Source organism: Typopeltis vanoorti, chromosome 6 (genome assembly GCF_054136105.1).
Source record: "Typopeltis vanoorti isolate ZY-2024b chromosome 6, IOZ_Tvanoo_1.0, whole genome shotgun sequence".
Taxonomy (NCBI): domain Eukaryota; kingdom Metazoa; phylum Arthropoda; class Arachnida; order Uropygi; family Thelyphonidae; genus Typopeltis; species Typopeltis vanoorti.
The window spans coordinates 29,778,033-29,792,171 of NC_143554.1; the positions used below are offsets into that span (position 1 = coordinate 29,778,033).

General features: G+C 36.4%; 1 long non-coding RNA gene across 3 annotated transcripts in view; it reads left to right on the forward strand.

Moving 5' to 3' along the window:
* Nucleotides 1-8,764: 8,764 nt before the first annotated feature.
* Nucleotides 8,765-14,139, forward strand: part of LOC150105355 (uncharacterized) — a 93,205-nt gene continuing 87,830 nt past the window's right edge. For 2 of the 3 annotated variants that reach the window (XR_016548479.1, XR_016548480.1), the window contains exons 1-2: nt 8,765-9,652; nt 11,175-11,292. This is a non-coding gene — a long non-coding RNA (uncharacterized LOC150105355). The remainder of the gene's footprint in view (nt 9,653-11,174; nt 11,293-14,139) is intronic. The other variant, XR_016548481.1, reaches the window with a different exon arrangement.

The window sequence follows — 14,139 nt, forward strand, 5'->3', positions numbered from 1 at the left end:
TCTAGCAAGTTAAAAGGAAGGATCTACAAAAACACCAGTAGTAATACCAGTGAGATCTGGCAAATGACCAAGGAAAGGGTGAAGAGAACGAATGTAGCTGAAATGAGAATGTCTTAACTTTCAATTGGTATAATAAGATTTAGTAAGATCAAAAACTTACTGAACCAGAGTTGTAACTCAAGTATCTTGAAGATTAAGAAATCATATGTCCTTGATAAGCTAAGGTGGTTTGGTCACAATATGTGACAAATGCTATTTGGGAAGAAGAGTGCTGGCATTGAATCTGCCAGGCAAAAGAAGTAAGAAAAGATGTAAACATTGATGACTGGACAGCTTCACAGGGGACTTCCAATATCTTGGACTAGAGGAAAACATGGCCTTAGAGAGGACTGGCTGGAGGCAGTTGAACTGCTGCATTGATTATTTGCTGGCGCCACCTGTGCAAAAGCACAGGTGGTGCCAGCAAATAATCAACATTAAATTTGTGCTCCCACATTTTATGGTAACTGCAAGTGTTTTTTGTACAAAATAAGCAGCTGACTACTACAGTACAACTCATAAGTACCCATAGTCCATTAAATCTGCTATATTTTACAACTAAAAAACAGCCACGTGAAAGCGCTATGCCTACCGTCCAAAATAAAGATGGCGGCAACAAAAGCCAACAACGGAAGACTACCTCGAGCCCCATCAGCATAGCGTCACCAATCAACGACAAACTGAATGATATTAAAAGTGCTGCAGCTGTGAAACAGAAATCAAAGAAGGGGGAAAAAGGTATATTGTGCAATTTATGCTGCAACTGGATACATATTTCTTGCGTGAAAATAAATTAATCAGCGCACAAGCTTTTCACCGCTCAAAACCAGCCCTACTTCTGTATGATGTGCCTCCCTTCCATAAAATAGATACTAAACCTAGGCAAATGAGTCACAAACCTCGAGCAGCAGCTTAATATTGTAATCGATACCTTCTCCTCCAAAATCGGAAAGTTGGAAGCTAAGCTCGAGACGCTCAACGCCCGACTGCAAGTGCACACATGCCTGCTAACGAACTAATCACATCATCGGTACATGAGTCGCTTGATGCTGAAAATAGGAAACTCAATGCTGTTATCCTGATCTTTCTGACAGAAAAGTAAATCCCTAAAAGAAGACATCAGCAAACTTGCAGGAGAATGCAATTTCGATCCCAGAAACATCGTCACATGCCATTGTATCGGACCCATAAACAAAAGAAAGGATGGAACGAACTATCCAAGTCTCGTGAAAGTGACCTGCAACTAACAAATAAACAACAAATTTATAACAGCGATAAACAACAAGCTAAAGGACACTTGTCCCCAGTTGCTCATACGTGCACGACCTGATTTAACCTTTGTCCAGAGAGAACAAAAACGCCAAAATGGAGACAACGGTTGGGTAATAGACTACAAACAATCCAAACTAGTACAAAACCCAAGTGACGCCAGTAGCAACCAAGAACACCAGCATGCAGGCACTGCATAGGAAACATGCAGGATCCTTGGGGTCAAATCCATGTCTTACAGAACCTTGCATATCCACTTCACCAACATCTGTGGCCTCAACAGTATCCACTACCACCTGCAGTCCACCAAACCCCACCACCTACTCTTTTTAACCGAAACTCAAATCTCACTTCCCCCTTATTCATCTCAACCTTCCTAACTATACACTATTTAACTCCTTTCGACTCATCTGTGCATATATCCGCTCTGACATACCCTGCCAGAGAACAACTAGCTTGGAATCGCCCGACTTCGACCTTCTTTGGCTGAAGATATCCCTCCCCCACTCAGTCAAATTTATCTGCTGTCTCTATTTCTCTCCTAACACCACCAATCTCAGAGCTCTTTCATTTCCTCTCCTTAAAAGTTGATTTTCTCCACTCCCCAAACAGTGAAATCATCCTCCTGGGTGATTTCAACGTCCATAACACCAATTGGCTTTCTTTTTCCACTCATACAGATCCTGTAGGCAGGGATGCTGAAACATTTGCAGTCACTGATGACCTTGCACAAATTGTTCAAAAACCGGCCAGAATACCAGATAACCCAAACCATTCCCCTCCTTACTAATGACCCCTCCAAATATTCAGTGAATGTAGTAAGTCCCCTGGGTAATTCTGACCACAACTTAGTGCTTATCTCCTCCCCCATGCAACAACGCCTACACAGCTACTCCCACCAAAGAGTAGCTTGGCATTATAATAGTGCCAAATGGGACAGTCTCCGAGACCACTATGCTTCATTCCCATGGTTAGACTATTGTTTCCGATCTTCCAGTCCAGACATATGCACCGAACGCATCACCAAAGTGATCCTCGCTGGCATGAAAGCACATATTCCCCACACTACTCAGACCCGCCGTCCCCCTAACTAAACTTTTGTTCTCCAAAAAATGTGCTAAGGCATTACAAATGAAAAATAGGCATACCACAACTGGCTCAAATCAAGAACCCCATCCTCATTCAATGCCTACACTGAAGCCCGAAACAAATTCAAGAAAACTATCAATACTTCCAAAACAGATTTTGAACAGGCAAAAAGCAGGAAGCTTGCAGCCTGTCCAAACGGAAGCCGTGCCTTTGGTCCCTTGCCAAGGCAATTGGCCGTAACTTTTGCCCTACACTATTCCCACCTCTATCATACCCAGATGGCTCATTTGCAACATTACCCATAGAAAAAGCTAACCTCCTGGCATCACACTTTGCCGCCAACGCACACATAACTGACAATGGCAAATGCCCTCCAGTCATTCCAACTGCCCAACATACAATGTTCCCTATATCCTTTTGCCAAAAAGACATCACAAACCTGCTGTCTAAATTAGACACACAAAAAAAAAGTCCCTGGCCCAGACGGAATTCCTCCAATTATTCTGAAGGTCTGTGCATCTGGACTAACTCCTATCCTATGTTACCTGTACACACTCTCTTACTCCACTGGTATATATATATCCCAAAACCTGGAAAGTGGCCTATATTCAACCCATTCCTAAAAAGGGTGACAAATCACTGCCATCTAACTACCGCCCTATCTCACTCACTTCTATCTAAAGTAATGGAGAAAATCAACTCTCAAATCATAATCTACCTTGAAGGTACCCTGCTATTAAGCGACCACCAGTACGGATTCCACCAAAGCCGTTCAACAGGAAATCTACTCTCATACATCACCCATCACTGGACAAGCGCTATGGAGAAATTTGGCAAATCCCAAGTAGTTGCACTTGATATCTCCAAAGCCTTTGACCGAGTCTAGCACAAAGGCTTACTAAGCAAACTCCCATCATTTGGACTGCTTCAGGACTTCTGCAGATGGATTGCCAGCTTCCTGTCTGGACGCACACTATGTGTGATGGTAGACAGCTCCCTATCTTCTCACCATCCAACCAATGCCAGGGTTCCCTCAAGGCTCAGTTCTCTCAGTGACCCTCTTCCTCTAACTTTTTTGACCTCTAACCCAATACACAGCTTTGCAGATGACAGCACACTACATTCCTCCCTTTCATTTGACAAACCCTACCCTTCACAACTCACTTCAACCCACAGAACATCAACCACCACTGCCCTTAATTCCAACCGCCAAGCCATCTTCCGATGGGGCTCAGACAATCTTGTCAATTTCAACGCTAGTAAAACCCAGTTCTGTCTTATTTCTCACAAAAAAGAACCATTTTTCCCCAGCATTGTTTTTGATAACACTCAAATTCACAGACAAGACAAAATTTCTCTTCTCGGAATTACCTTGACATCAAGCCTCTCCTGGCATAAACACATCACAACCATTGCATCCTCAGCTTCCAAAAAACTAGGTTTTTCTCTTTCGCTCAAGACGCTACTTCACCTCTAAACAGCTGTTAACACTATACAAGTCACAAATCCGCACAGCTCTCGAATACTGCTCTCACATCTGGAGTAGGGCTCCAAAAAGCTCCCTCAAAATGCTTGACTCAATACAAAGGAAAACAATTAGACTAATAAATGACCCATCCCTCACCAACTCGCTCCCCCCACTTTCACATAGACGCTTGGTCTCTGCAATCTGTATATTCTATAAATACTTTCACAGAAAAGGTTCATCTGAAACAGCATCAATAATTCCCCCACCCTGTACCAAGCCCATTGGAATATGTACAGCTGCTGCCCAACATCCTTTTACAGTACACCTCAAAATCCACAGAACAAGTTTCTTCTCCTCCTCATTCATCCCTGCTACTGCAGTACTGTGGAATAGTCTTCCCTCCCTGACATATTTCCCAAGGAAAACAATATACAGGCGTTCAAATCAAATATAAACAAGTTTCTCCTTTCACAAGCCATCACCCATATACGGTACTAACGTACTATAGGTTGACCAGTCAACCTCCTGTATATGAGCCCAACATTTAAAAAAAAAAAAAAAGTGATACCACTTGAGTAGTATCATTTAAAATAATCCTGCACCAGTATTTTTACAAACTGGTGTTAGCATTGTCATAATCTTGTATTTTATCAACAAATGTGGTCATTTCTTCAAAAGCATGTAGGAGGTGATAGACCTACGTGGTTATAAAACTGAGTTTTTTTTGGGGTCATGTCTAGTATGTATAAAGCAGTGGTCTTTTTTTTTTTCCACTTTACTCTGAGAGAATTATGACAAATTTCTTTTCTCTGGATTGAGTAATTCTGAAACTCATTTGATGGGATAGTCTTGTTCTCAAGATAAATTTCATAAATTCATAATGAGACTATGAAATAATTTCATTTTTGGAGATATCTGCAGCCACTAAATATGGTATGCATATATAATATTTATACATAATCAGATCTTTATTTTTATTAGGAAGTTTCCTGTGCATAATTATTCCCCATTAATTCTTCACAACATCTGTTTCTCATTTTTATATTAAATATTAAAACTAATATACCCATGTTATAGAAGATAGCAATATTACCTAATTAAAGAAGGTTAAAAATTTGTTAAGAAATGATGATGATTACACTAAAACTTAAATCTTGAGAATCTAATTGTTTTATTTGTACTGATACTTTTTTTTTAATATCAGAAACACAAATCATGAAATGTAATTTTTACATGAATTTAAAATTGTTATATAGGAAAGAACATCTTTCATTGTTTCATTTGAAACTATCCTCTCTGTAAAATTATGTCTCACTTCACAGTAGACAGTTTTCTCACTTCGTTACAAATTAAATTAAATTTGCCAAGAAATTATATTCTTGTTTAATCCTTTATCCAAGCATAAGCAAAGAAAGTTTGCACATTAAGTATATTAATAACTAGGCTACTTGTACATAAAGGCATGACTTCACATCAAATGTTACTCATACACCTGGATAACGGATTAAACAAAAATATAATTACTTGGCAAGTTTAATTTAATTTCTGACTGCAGTCCATGAAGGTGTGGAATAACTCTTTTTTTTTAAAAAAAACCAAAAAGTTTAATGACAAAATCTTGATTCTCGAAATATCACTTTTCTTTCATAGAAAGCATGAAAGACATCCTCAAAAGGAAAACTAAAAGCTAAATTATGTGTTGTTTTATGATGCCAGTCAAGCAAGTATATAGTGTGATCTGTGACAGAAGGAAATTAAAAAAAAAACTGCATATTGTCTAAGTTAGAATGTATATGGACAAGCCCACATCCTTCTGCAGTATAGGTAGTAGACAAAAATCGTTGCCTAGTAGAACACTGTTATTTTGCTTATGAAGAAACCTCATCACTAAGACAGGTTGGCTTTCCTTCGTGTACCTGGCAAAGAGCGAGTCTTGAGTGACTTCCTTTCTCTGATGTGCACATGGCGCATCAGTTTGTAGTTTTATTCAGTAGTGTAATGTAAGAATCATAAAATATGCTGAATGATTTCCAAAATGATAACACAGCAGGCTCTAATAGAAATATTAAAGATCTGATTATATATTGAAGACTGTTTACATATTTTCAGTTAAATCACTAAATACAGATGATTGAAAAAAATAAATTAGTACTATATATATGTGTATATATATAGAGAGATATATATGGAACAATTAATTTAATTTAAAATATTTGCTTTTTTTACTTAAAATCCCCCCCCCCCTCTTTGTACAACTTTTCTACAGGCCCTGAGATGTGATAACTTGTTCATTTAGTGTAGCACTGAATTGTGAATGACAACTGTTGACCTAGTTAGCTAAGTGTTAGCCCTTTGTTGGTGGTGATATCACTCAGTATATGAAACCCACTCTGCTTATTATTGTTCTGGCTCAATGTAGTCCCAAGACTCGTTGTGGGAGGTCTATCCTGACAACATAATCTAGTCTAACATACCACTCCTTGAGCTCATTTGCTATTTTCACTCTCATCACCCTCCCAGAGCATGAACTCCATGTTTCTCCCACTCACTTTCCAGCATGATACTTGGATTATCTAACAGTTAGCACACTCATTCTACTAGTACCTAATGTACTTTATTGGTTGGACTAACATGAAATAAAAGAAAAAAAAATGATGTCATTGACAAGACGATGGAAGCTCTAAAGGAAATATACAACACAATGTTCCTCCTGCATATGTTCTTAGACTATATTTTGTCGAAAGTGCTATTGTAAATGTTACTTGTGCAAGCCCCTGTCATTTACTATATGACACCATTACTTCTATGTGTCAGCAGATACTGTCTCCATCTATTTTGGGTATTGAGATTAATGTAGTGCAGGTCATGAGAGCAGTTAGAAGCCTGAAGTAACGTGAAGAAAATTTCCATTTAGTATTTAGTGCAGGATTCCCATATTATTTTAACTCTTAGTCCACTCATGCTAATGTGCAGTAGGTTAACAACTTTCATCATTGAGCTTTTCCTTAAAAATAGGTAATTTAATTACATTTATGATATTAAAATCATTGTTCCATATTAGTATTTATTTATTTTTACTCATCTTGTATTCACGATTATTTTTTTTTAAATACTGTACTGGATGGTAGTAATGTCTGATTTTATCAAAATTATCACAAGATGATTCTATGAGACTTAAAAACTATAACAATTTTCATACAAATATAAATAGAACTTTGAGTGTGTATACATATGAAGATATTTGCTATATCATTTTATTAAAACTTATCATCTTATTTATTTACTTTTATATACTGTAGAATAATTGTGTGCTTAATGAACTGTGTTATATACTTAATTGGCTATTCTTATTCCAAAAACAGTATATAATATTGTGGAGTAATAATATCACTAATAATATTTTTAGGTTTTCTTTTCGTATCTTTTTAATTTGATATATTCCCTACTGGCAAAGAGTGTGTCACCTATTTTTTTACAAGAAAAAACAAAAAAAAAAAAAAAAAGAAAACTGGGTTTAACCAACAGTGTACTGAATTACTTAAGCAAGACATTCAATGTCTGATAAATCATGTCACATGATGCATGTCTGCTACTCGTTATGAATTCATTGGCCAATACAGCTCCTGTAATTCTTCAGAACACACGCAATTTACAGACAAAATTTACTAGTTGTGGTGGTGTTGGAGGTGGGCGGTAGATGGCGTTGATTCGTAGTAGAGGTTAGGTGTAGAGACAGTTGTAGGTGTCCTCCCGCGATGAGTCTTCGGACTCCTTGGAAGTATCAGGCATAATAATAATTGCCATAATCATGTTTATATTGAACTATCTTCAAATGTACATATGCCTATATATAATGGAACTACTTAAAACAGTAATATTTTATTGTAAAAAAAAAATTGAGAGGTCTCAACAACTGTAGAGATAAGAGAACAGCTTGGGTGGTTTGGCAATGCAGAGCTGAAGGAAAGAGCATTGAAAATAATTAAGCTAATGACTGCAGAAAGCTTAGATATCCATCTAAATTGCCTTATATTTAGATTTTGCTTTTTTTAATTTATTTTTAAACACATTTCTTTATAGAGTTGTGTATGTCTTGTACTATGGGCATGCAATTATCTGTTATAAACTGTATGTTCTACATTTAACTAGTATGAAGCATAAGATATTTCAATGTAAGCTATCTTAATAATAAATATATATATAACTAGTATGAAGCATAAGATATTTCAATGTAAGCTATCTTAATAATATATATATTTGTGTAATCTTTTATATATATACAGGGTGTTCGGGATAAATTTGACATATTTATAATTAATTATATTTTTCCGTAAGTTACATGTATTAACACACACTTCTCTTCATTTAAAAGTTTGGACCTTTCTTCATTCATATACAAGATGTCAGAAAGGATGGATAGCTGGAACCCACCTGAATCATGGAAGAGAATAACTTGTATCATGATGATTCGTGCCCGCCATCAAAATAAGGATATTACGACTGCTGCCCAATGCTCCCTGAATACAGTAAAAACAATCAGGCATGAACTAGAGACTTGCAATGGTGACTACGAGGATGTAGCAAGAAGAAAGATCCCTAGCAGACGATCTGATTGCGTTCGTACAGCAGAATTCCTCGCAAATCTGCAGGAACAGGTGTTGAAGAACCCTGGCATTGGAATTCGGGCTTTGAATTCGGAGTTGCTAACTGTAGTCAAGCCCTGGATAACAAGGGTAGCCAATGGTAGGCCGTATGTATGGCAGCAGGATTCGGCCCCTTGCCACACCTCTGGGAAAAGTCAAAAATGGTTGTCTGAAAATTTCTACGACTTCACCAGTCCAAATGTTTGGCCTCCAAACTCCCCAGACCTTAACCCCATGGATTATTTTGTATGGGGCGCAGTTGAAAAAGACACCAATCGCACTTCCAGTAATACAAAAGCCCAGTTAATGGATAAAATTAAAACAGTTTTTGCGGCCCTTTCCAGGGAGACTGTAGCATCTGCTTGTTCGAGGTTCCGAAGCAGAATTGAAGCTGTGATCGATGCTAATGGTGGTTATTTTGAGTAAATCTTGTTGATAGTATTGTAATTAACTCTGCCTGTAATGTTTTTTTGTCAATTCATTAAATTTAATAGATACAAAGAAGATTTTCTTTTTCCTTACGAAACTGTCAAATTTATCCCGAACACCCTGTATATATATATATAAAATATGTAATATATATATATAAATGTATGTAATATATATACATTACATACATTTATGCTCGAAATTCCCCCCCCAGAAAGCAAAAACGGTTTCCTTGCACTATAGGAGGAGCGGGCCAGTTTCCTTCAAGAACTCCTGCATCACAATTCAGTGTGGACATATTCCATACTGAAATGTGTCTCTGCCTAGTTTTCTGTTAGCACTGTACATTAATTCATTAACTAAGTCCTTAGTGACTTTTTTCAAAAACGTATTTGTGTAATTTAATTTATTAGTAGCGCAATTGGAAGAATGGCAGTATGTTGTATCCTTCGATTGGAAAAGGCCTGAGTTCAATTCTCGTCGTGATGGGAGGAATCTTTAATAGGTATTTTCAATTGAAGATGAGGGTAGCCAATCTTATACTGAAATGGCATTTTTTTTTCCTCCCAGAAACGTGGGTTTTTTCATCCTGCCTTCAGGACACATGCAAATTACTAGTGGTGGTGAACAGTAGATGGTTGGTGTAGATAATGGAGACAGCTGTAGAGTAGGTTACCTCTCTTGATGAGTTCTTGGAGGTTTCACAAAATAATTGGTATGTATAAATTTATGTCCACATTTTGCTGTAGTCATGAAACCTTTTTATTTATATACAAGTAAAAATGTAGTTCATCCTTAGCTTTTGGACACCAGTGTATATAGAGGGTAATCACATTTAAATTTAAAGTATCCCTGTTTAAGGTCTTGTGGAGTTCCATCCAAATGAGTCATATGGAAATACCTGTATGATGTACCAAATGTAGATATAATATAATAATTTTTGTGTGTGTGTGAGAAGGAGAAAAGTTACACAAGCGTAATTAACACATTTTTAATCACTTCCATTATGCATTCACAGTCTGTATTGTTAAAGTGTGCTGCCTTTCCTTGTTTTCTGGAATGCTGCGTGGTGATCCACACAACATTCCAATAAATCCAGTCTTTTAAAAATTCCCAGAGTCAAAAGTCACAAGGGGTCAGATCAGGTGAATGAGGCAGCTGTGCAGTGAGAAATGCATGGCTGATCACTCTGGCTTCCATGAAGTGTTGTTGATGAACGTTTTATACAGATCGACCAAAGTGTGATGGGGCCCTATCGTGCATGAAAATGAATCCATGCACAGGCAGTGCTGTAGCTGTGGCACAAAACAATTGTTTATCATAAACTATAACTCATTTTAAGAATGTTAGTCAAGTGAGTAATATTTTTTATCCAATAAATATTATTTTTGCCAATTTTTGCTATCGGCATCTTCAGGGATACAATTGGTAAGCGATATGAAAGTAACAGACTAGGTTTTAACTGACAGTTCTAATTCATACAAAATTAGTACTGTACATGAGACAATATGCGTGCTGCGGGTACGTGATTTATTTGTTGAGAGACATAATGTAATTGGCGTGAAAGTTCATTTCTTTAATGTTTAGTGATCTAATTAAAGTTTTCCAATATCCGATAGGATTAGACCTTGATTCTTATTTAGGTTTCCTGTTGAACAGGTGACTATAGCAGCTTCCATGAAGGTTCTGGAATGGTAGTTTTCTTCTATATAGTTACGTTGGTCAGACCTCTAGAAGCTTCGAAACAAGACAGAAGGAGCACATAAACTATGTTAGAAACAACAGACAAGATATTTCAGGCTTTTCATCCCACTTTTGCATAGTCCATACCTGGTGATTGTGGATACTCGTACCTCCATTCAGGTGAAAGTGAGCCTCATCACCACACAGCATCCAACTCCACTGGAGCAAGGAATGTTAAATTAAAGCAAATGTCAGTCAACTTTCCAAGTCTGGGTATAACTCCTGTGTCAGTGTTATCTTGAATGGGTAGAAATTCAGGATGTTTCATAGAATTTTCCAAACAGTTGTGTTAGGCATCCATATGTCTTTGACCTTGTTTCATTTGATTAGATAGCATCATCTTAGTACTAAATCAAGCTGTTTTTTTTTTTTTTTAATAATAGATGACAAATTTGCTTTCTGGATCTTATAAAAAATGCTAAAATATTTTTATTATATTATTTAGAAAAGTGATAAGACATGTGAACATAAATATATCTTATTTTTATCCTCAGGGTGTACTTATGTTCTTCATTCAAGTGGTTAACTATATTCACATAAGGAGAAAAATGGGGTTAGCTCAAATTGCTTTCAGGAACTAGTAATTTTCTTCCTATTGTTATATCTGAAGAGGTAACTTTTTTTTTTAGTAATCTACGTTGTATTGTATTTCATTTTTCTATTCATATATTAGATTTAATAGCTCATTTTTGTTAAGTAATTTGGTATTCTTCATCTAAATAAGGCAGTTAATCTTATTTCGATAATTACTTTATTCTGTCATTTGCATGTATTTTGTGGCCAATTGGTTTCTTTTGTGTGAATGAGATAGGGACAGAGTTTTGCTCTTTGTAAACTGAGAGATTAATATTTGAATGGAAAATGCTTGGTTTTACTCTTTGAACTGCTGTCTGGAGGTGCTATTTTGGATTATACATGATACTGTGCTTTACATAATATTGATTATCACAAGTTTTTTGAATAAGATAAGTGAAATTGTATGCATAATTGATTTAAATTTTTGATAACACAGGAAAACATAAATTTTCTTTGTCTTGAAGTGACAACGTTTGCATGATGTGGTACAGTCTACAAATTATGGAAAGACATTATAATCAATAGTTTCCAAACAGGTTTGTTTCCCAAGTTCTATAGTGATATTCACAGAGGAGTGTAATATTGCATGTTTCTAACTTGGCTGAGTGTTTAGCATACTTGCTCTCCAAACAACAGGTCATGAGTTCAAATTCCACTGTGGACATAGATGGCTGTAAAAACCTACTATAGAAGCGCTTATATATATATATAGCTGCTTGAGTTTATAGCACTTTTTTTTATTATTATTATTAAAGAAAGTAGACATGTAATGTCTCCCTGGTATGATACTTTGATTATGAACACTTAACCTACCCATGTTTCCAACCTTGTATAGTGAGGATCGTCATTAAAAAAGGATACCTAATATTAGGTGGTAATGATGTACACTCTATTTTATTGTTCATTTCTCTTATTTCTTATCATTACATAGTGGAATATGATAATAAATATTATTAAATAGCTTTGTTTAGTTTGTTTACAATGTTTGTGTGTTCTTGAAAGTGGCATTTGCTAGCCGATTGCTTCCTTCTAATGTATTAGATTTATGGATACAACTGTCTTTTGGATTAAAAATAACTACCTTGGGGGCTTTGACATCAAAGCTTTCATGCAGAGTATATGCATAAAGAACAGAAGCATATGTAGTTTAGTCATAATGCAATTTTACTATAGTAAAATTGCATTATGACTGTATCTGTATTAGTGTATATGACATTACTGTATCATAATGCAATTTTACTATAGTAAAATTGCATTATGATACAGTAGATAATTCAGACCAACTTGTTACCTCTGAGCCAAGAAAATGGAATTCAAGATATAATTATACTGAAGGTGTGATTTTAACATTGTGAGGGTATTTATGAAAATAATCTTTGCATTGTGATCGCTCTCCACCCAAATGAGATATGCCAATGAAATTTTTTAAAAAAAAAGGTTTTGTCTCTTTCTTATGTTGAAATAATCTCTCTCTCCCTTTCAGTGAATTTTCTGCACTCTGTAACAGGTCTTTCAAGCTGTCAAAGTGAAACTTTTGAGATTGTATTTGAAACCGTTTTCTTTCAAGGATAAATATTCTTAAGATATGTTTTTGGTTTCGGAAATAATCTCTGGTTATTTCCATAAAAAAAGAGAGGTTCACTATAGTCAAGTCCAGAATGGGGGAACGTTCCACAGCTTCAAATCAAGTTTCTCCAGTAGTCATTAAAATGAACATGCTTTTGTGCGGCCTCTACTGCAAATGCAAGAACTATTCCTTGGCATGAACACCATTAACTCATTGTTTCAACTTTTGCATTCTCTTCACATAGCTTTTGTGAATTTATTGTCTCTCCATTCACAATGTAATCCTATTGAATGAGACTTTTACTGTCCCAAAAGATTGTCAATGTGCACTTTCTTCTAGAAGATTGGGTTTTGAACTTTTTGGTTCTTAGTGAGATAGGATGGTGATATTTCATCTCCACTCATGATTTTGTGTAGAAAAGAGTTGAAAGAATCATCTGCAAATTTGTGGTCTTTTTCTGTTTTGTTTCTGTAGAAAATGCATGAAGTATTCTATTAGAGAGGATGTAAAGGAGTTGTTAGAAGAGAGAAAACTAAAAAGTGAGAAGGTGAGGATTGTAAGTCTCTTACCACGCTATGATAGAGGTGAACTGAGAATGAAGGAATTGATAGACAATGAGTGCAAAAAGGAATGATGTAAATTTGTAGATCTGTGGTCACTGTTTGACGGAAAGAAGGATTTGTACAATGATGATGATGGACTGCTAAATGGTATTGGTGTTAGGTGTCTAGAGAGAGAGAGCTTTATTCACTGAGCATGCTGAAGTGCAAATTCAGGGAAACTTAAGCGATTAGGGTGGAAGCAGGTGAGTTTGTGTGAAGGCACTCAGGAGCCTTTATTTCCCCCACCCACCTTTACTTCAGAAAGTAAAGGTAGGTGGGTGGGTGGGGAAATAAAGGGATCTTGCTGTTGCTATATGTTAATCCCAGAAGTATCAGGAACAAGAGGGAGGAATTTTTGGCATTAGTTAGTGCCACCTCGCCAAAAGTTATAGGCATTAGTGAGACCTGGCTAACCTCAGATGATGTAGTCACAGGGATTGAATATGAAGGGTTTAGTATTTTCAGGGAAGATAGAGAAGATAGGATGGGGGAAAGAAGTTTGAAGATTCATTTGAAGCAATCTAGTGTGAGATTAAGGCCAGAAAGACAAAATATATACAGTTGGTTGTTGCTATAGGTCACAGAGTCCCACAGATGACCTAGAAGACATGCAGCGCCAAATTAGTACAGGTCAAGTGATAATTATGGGGGATTTCAACTGGAAGGAAATAGAACTTATACACCTGCTGAGAGATAATTACTTAATGCAGCATG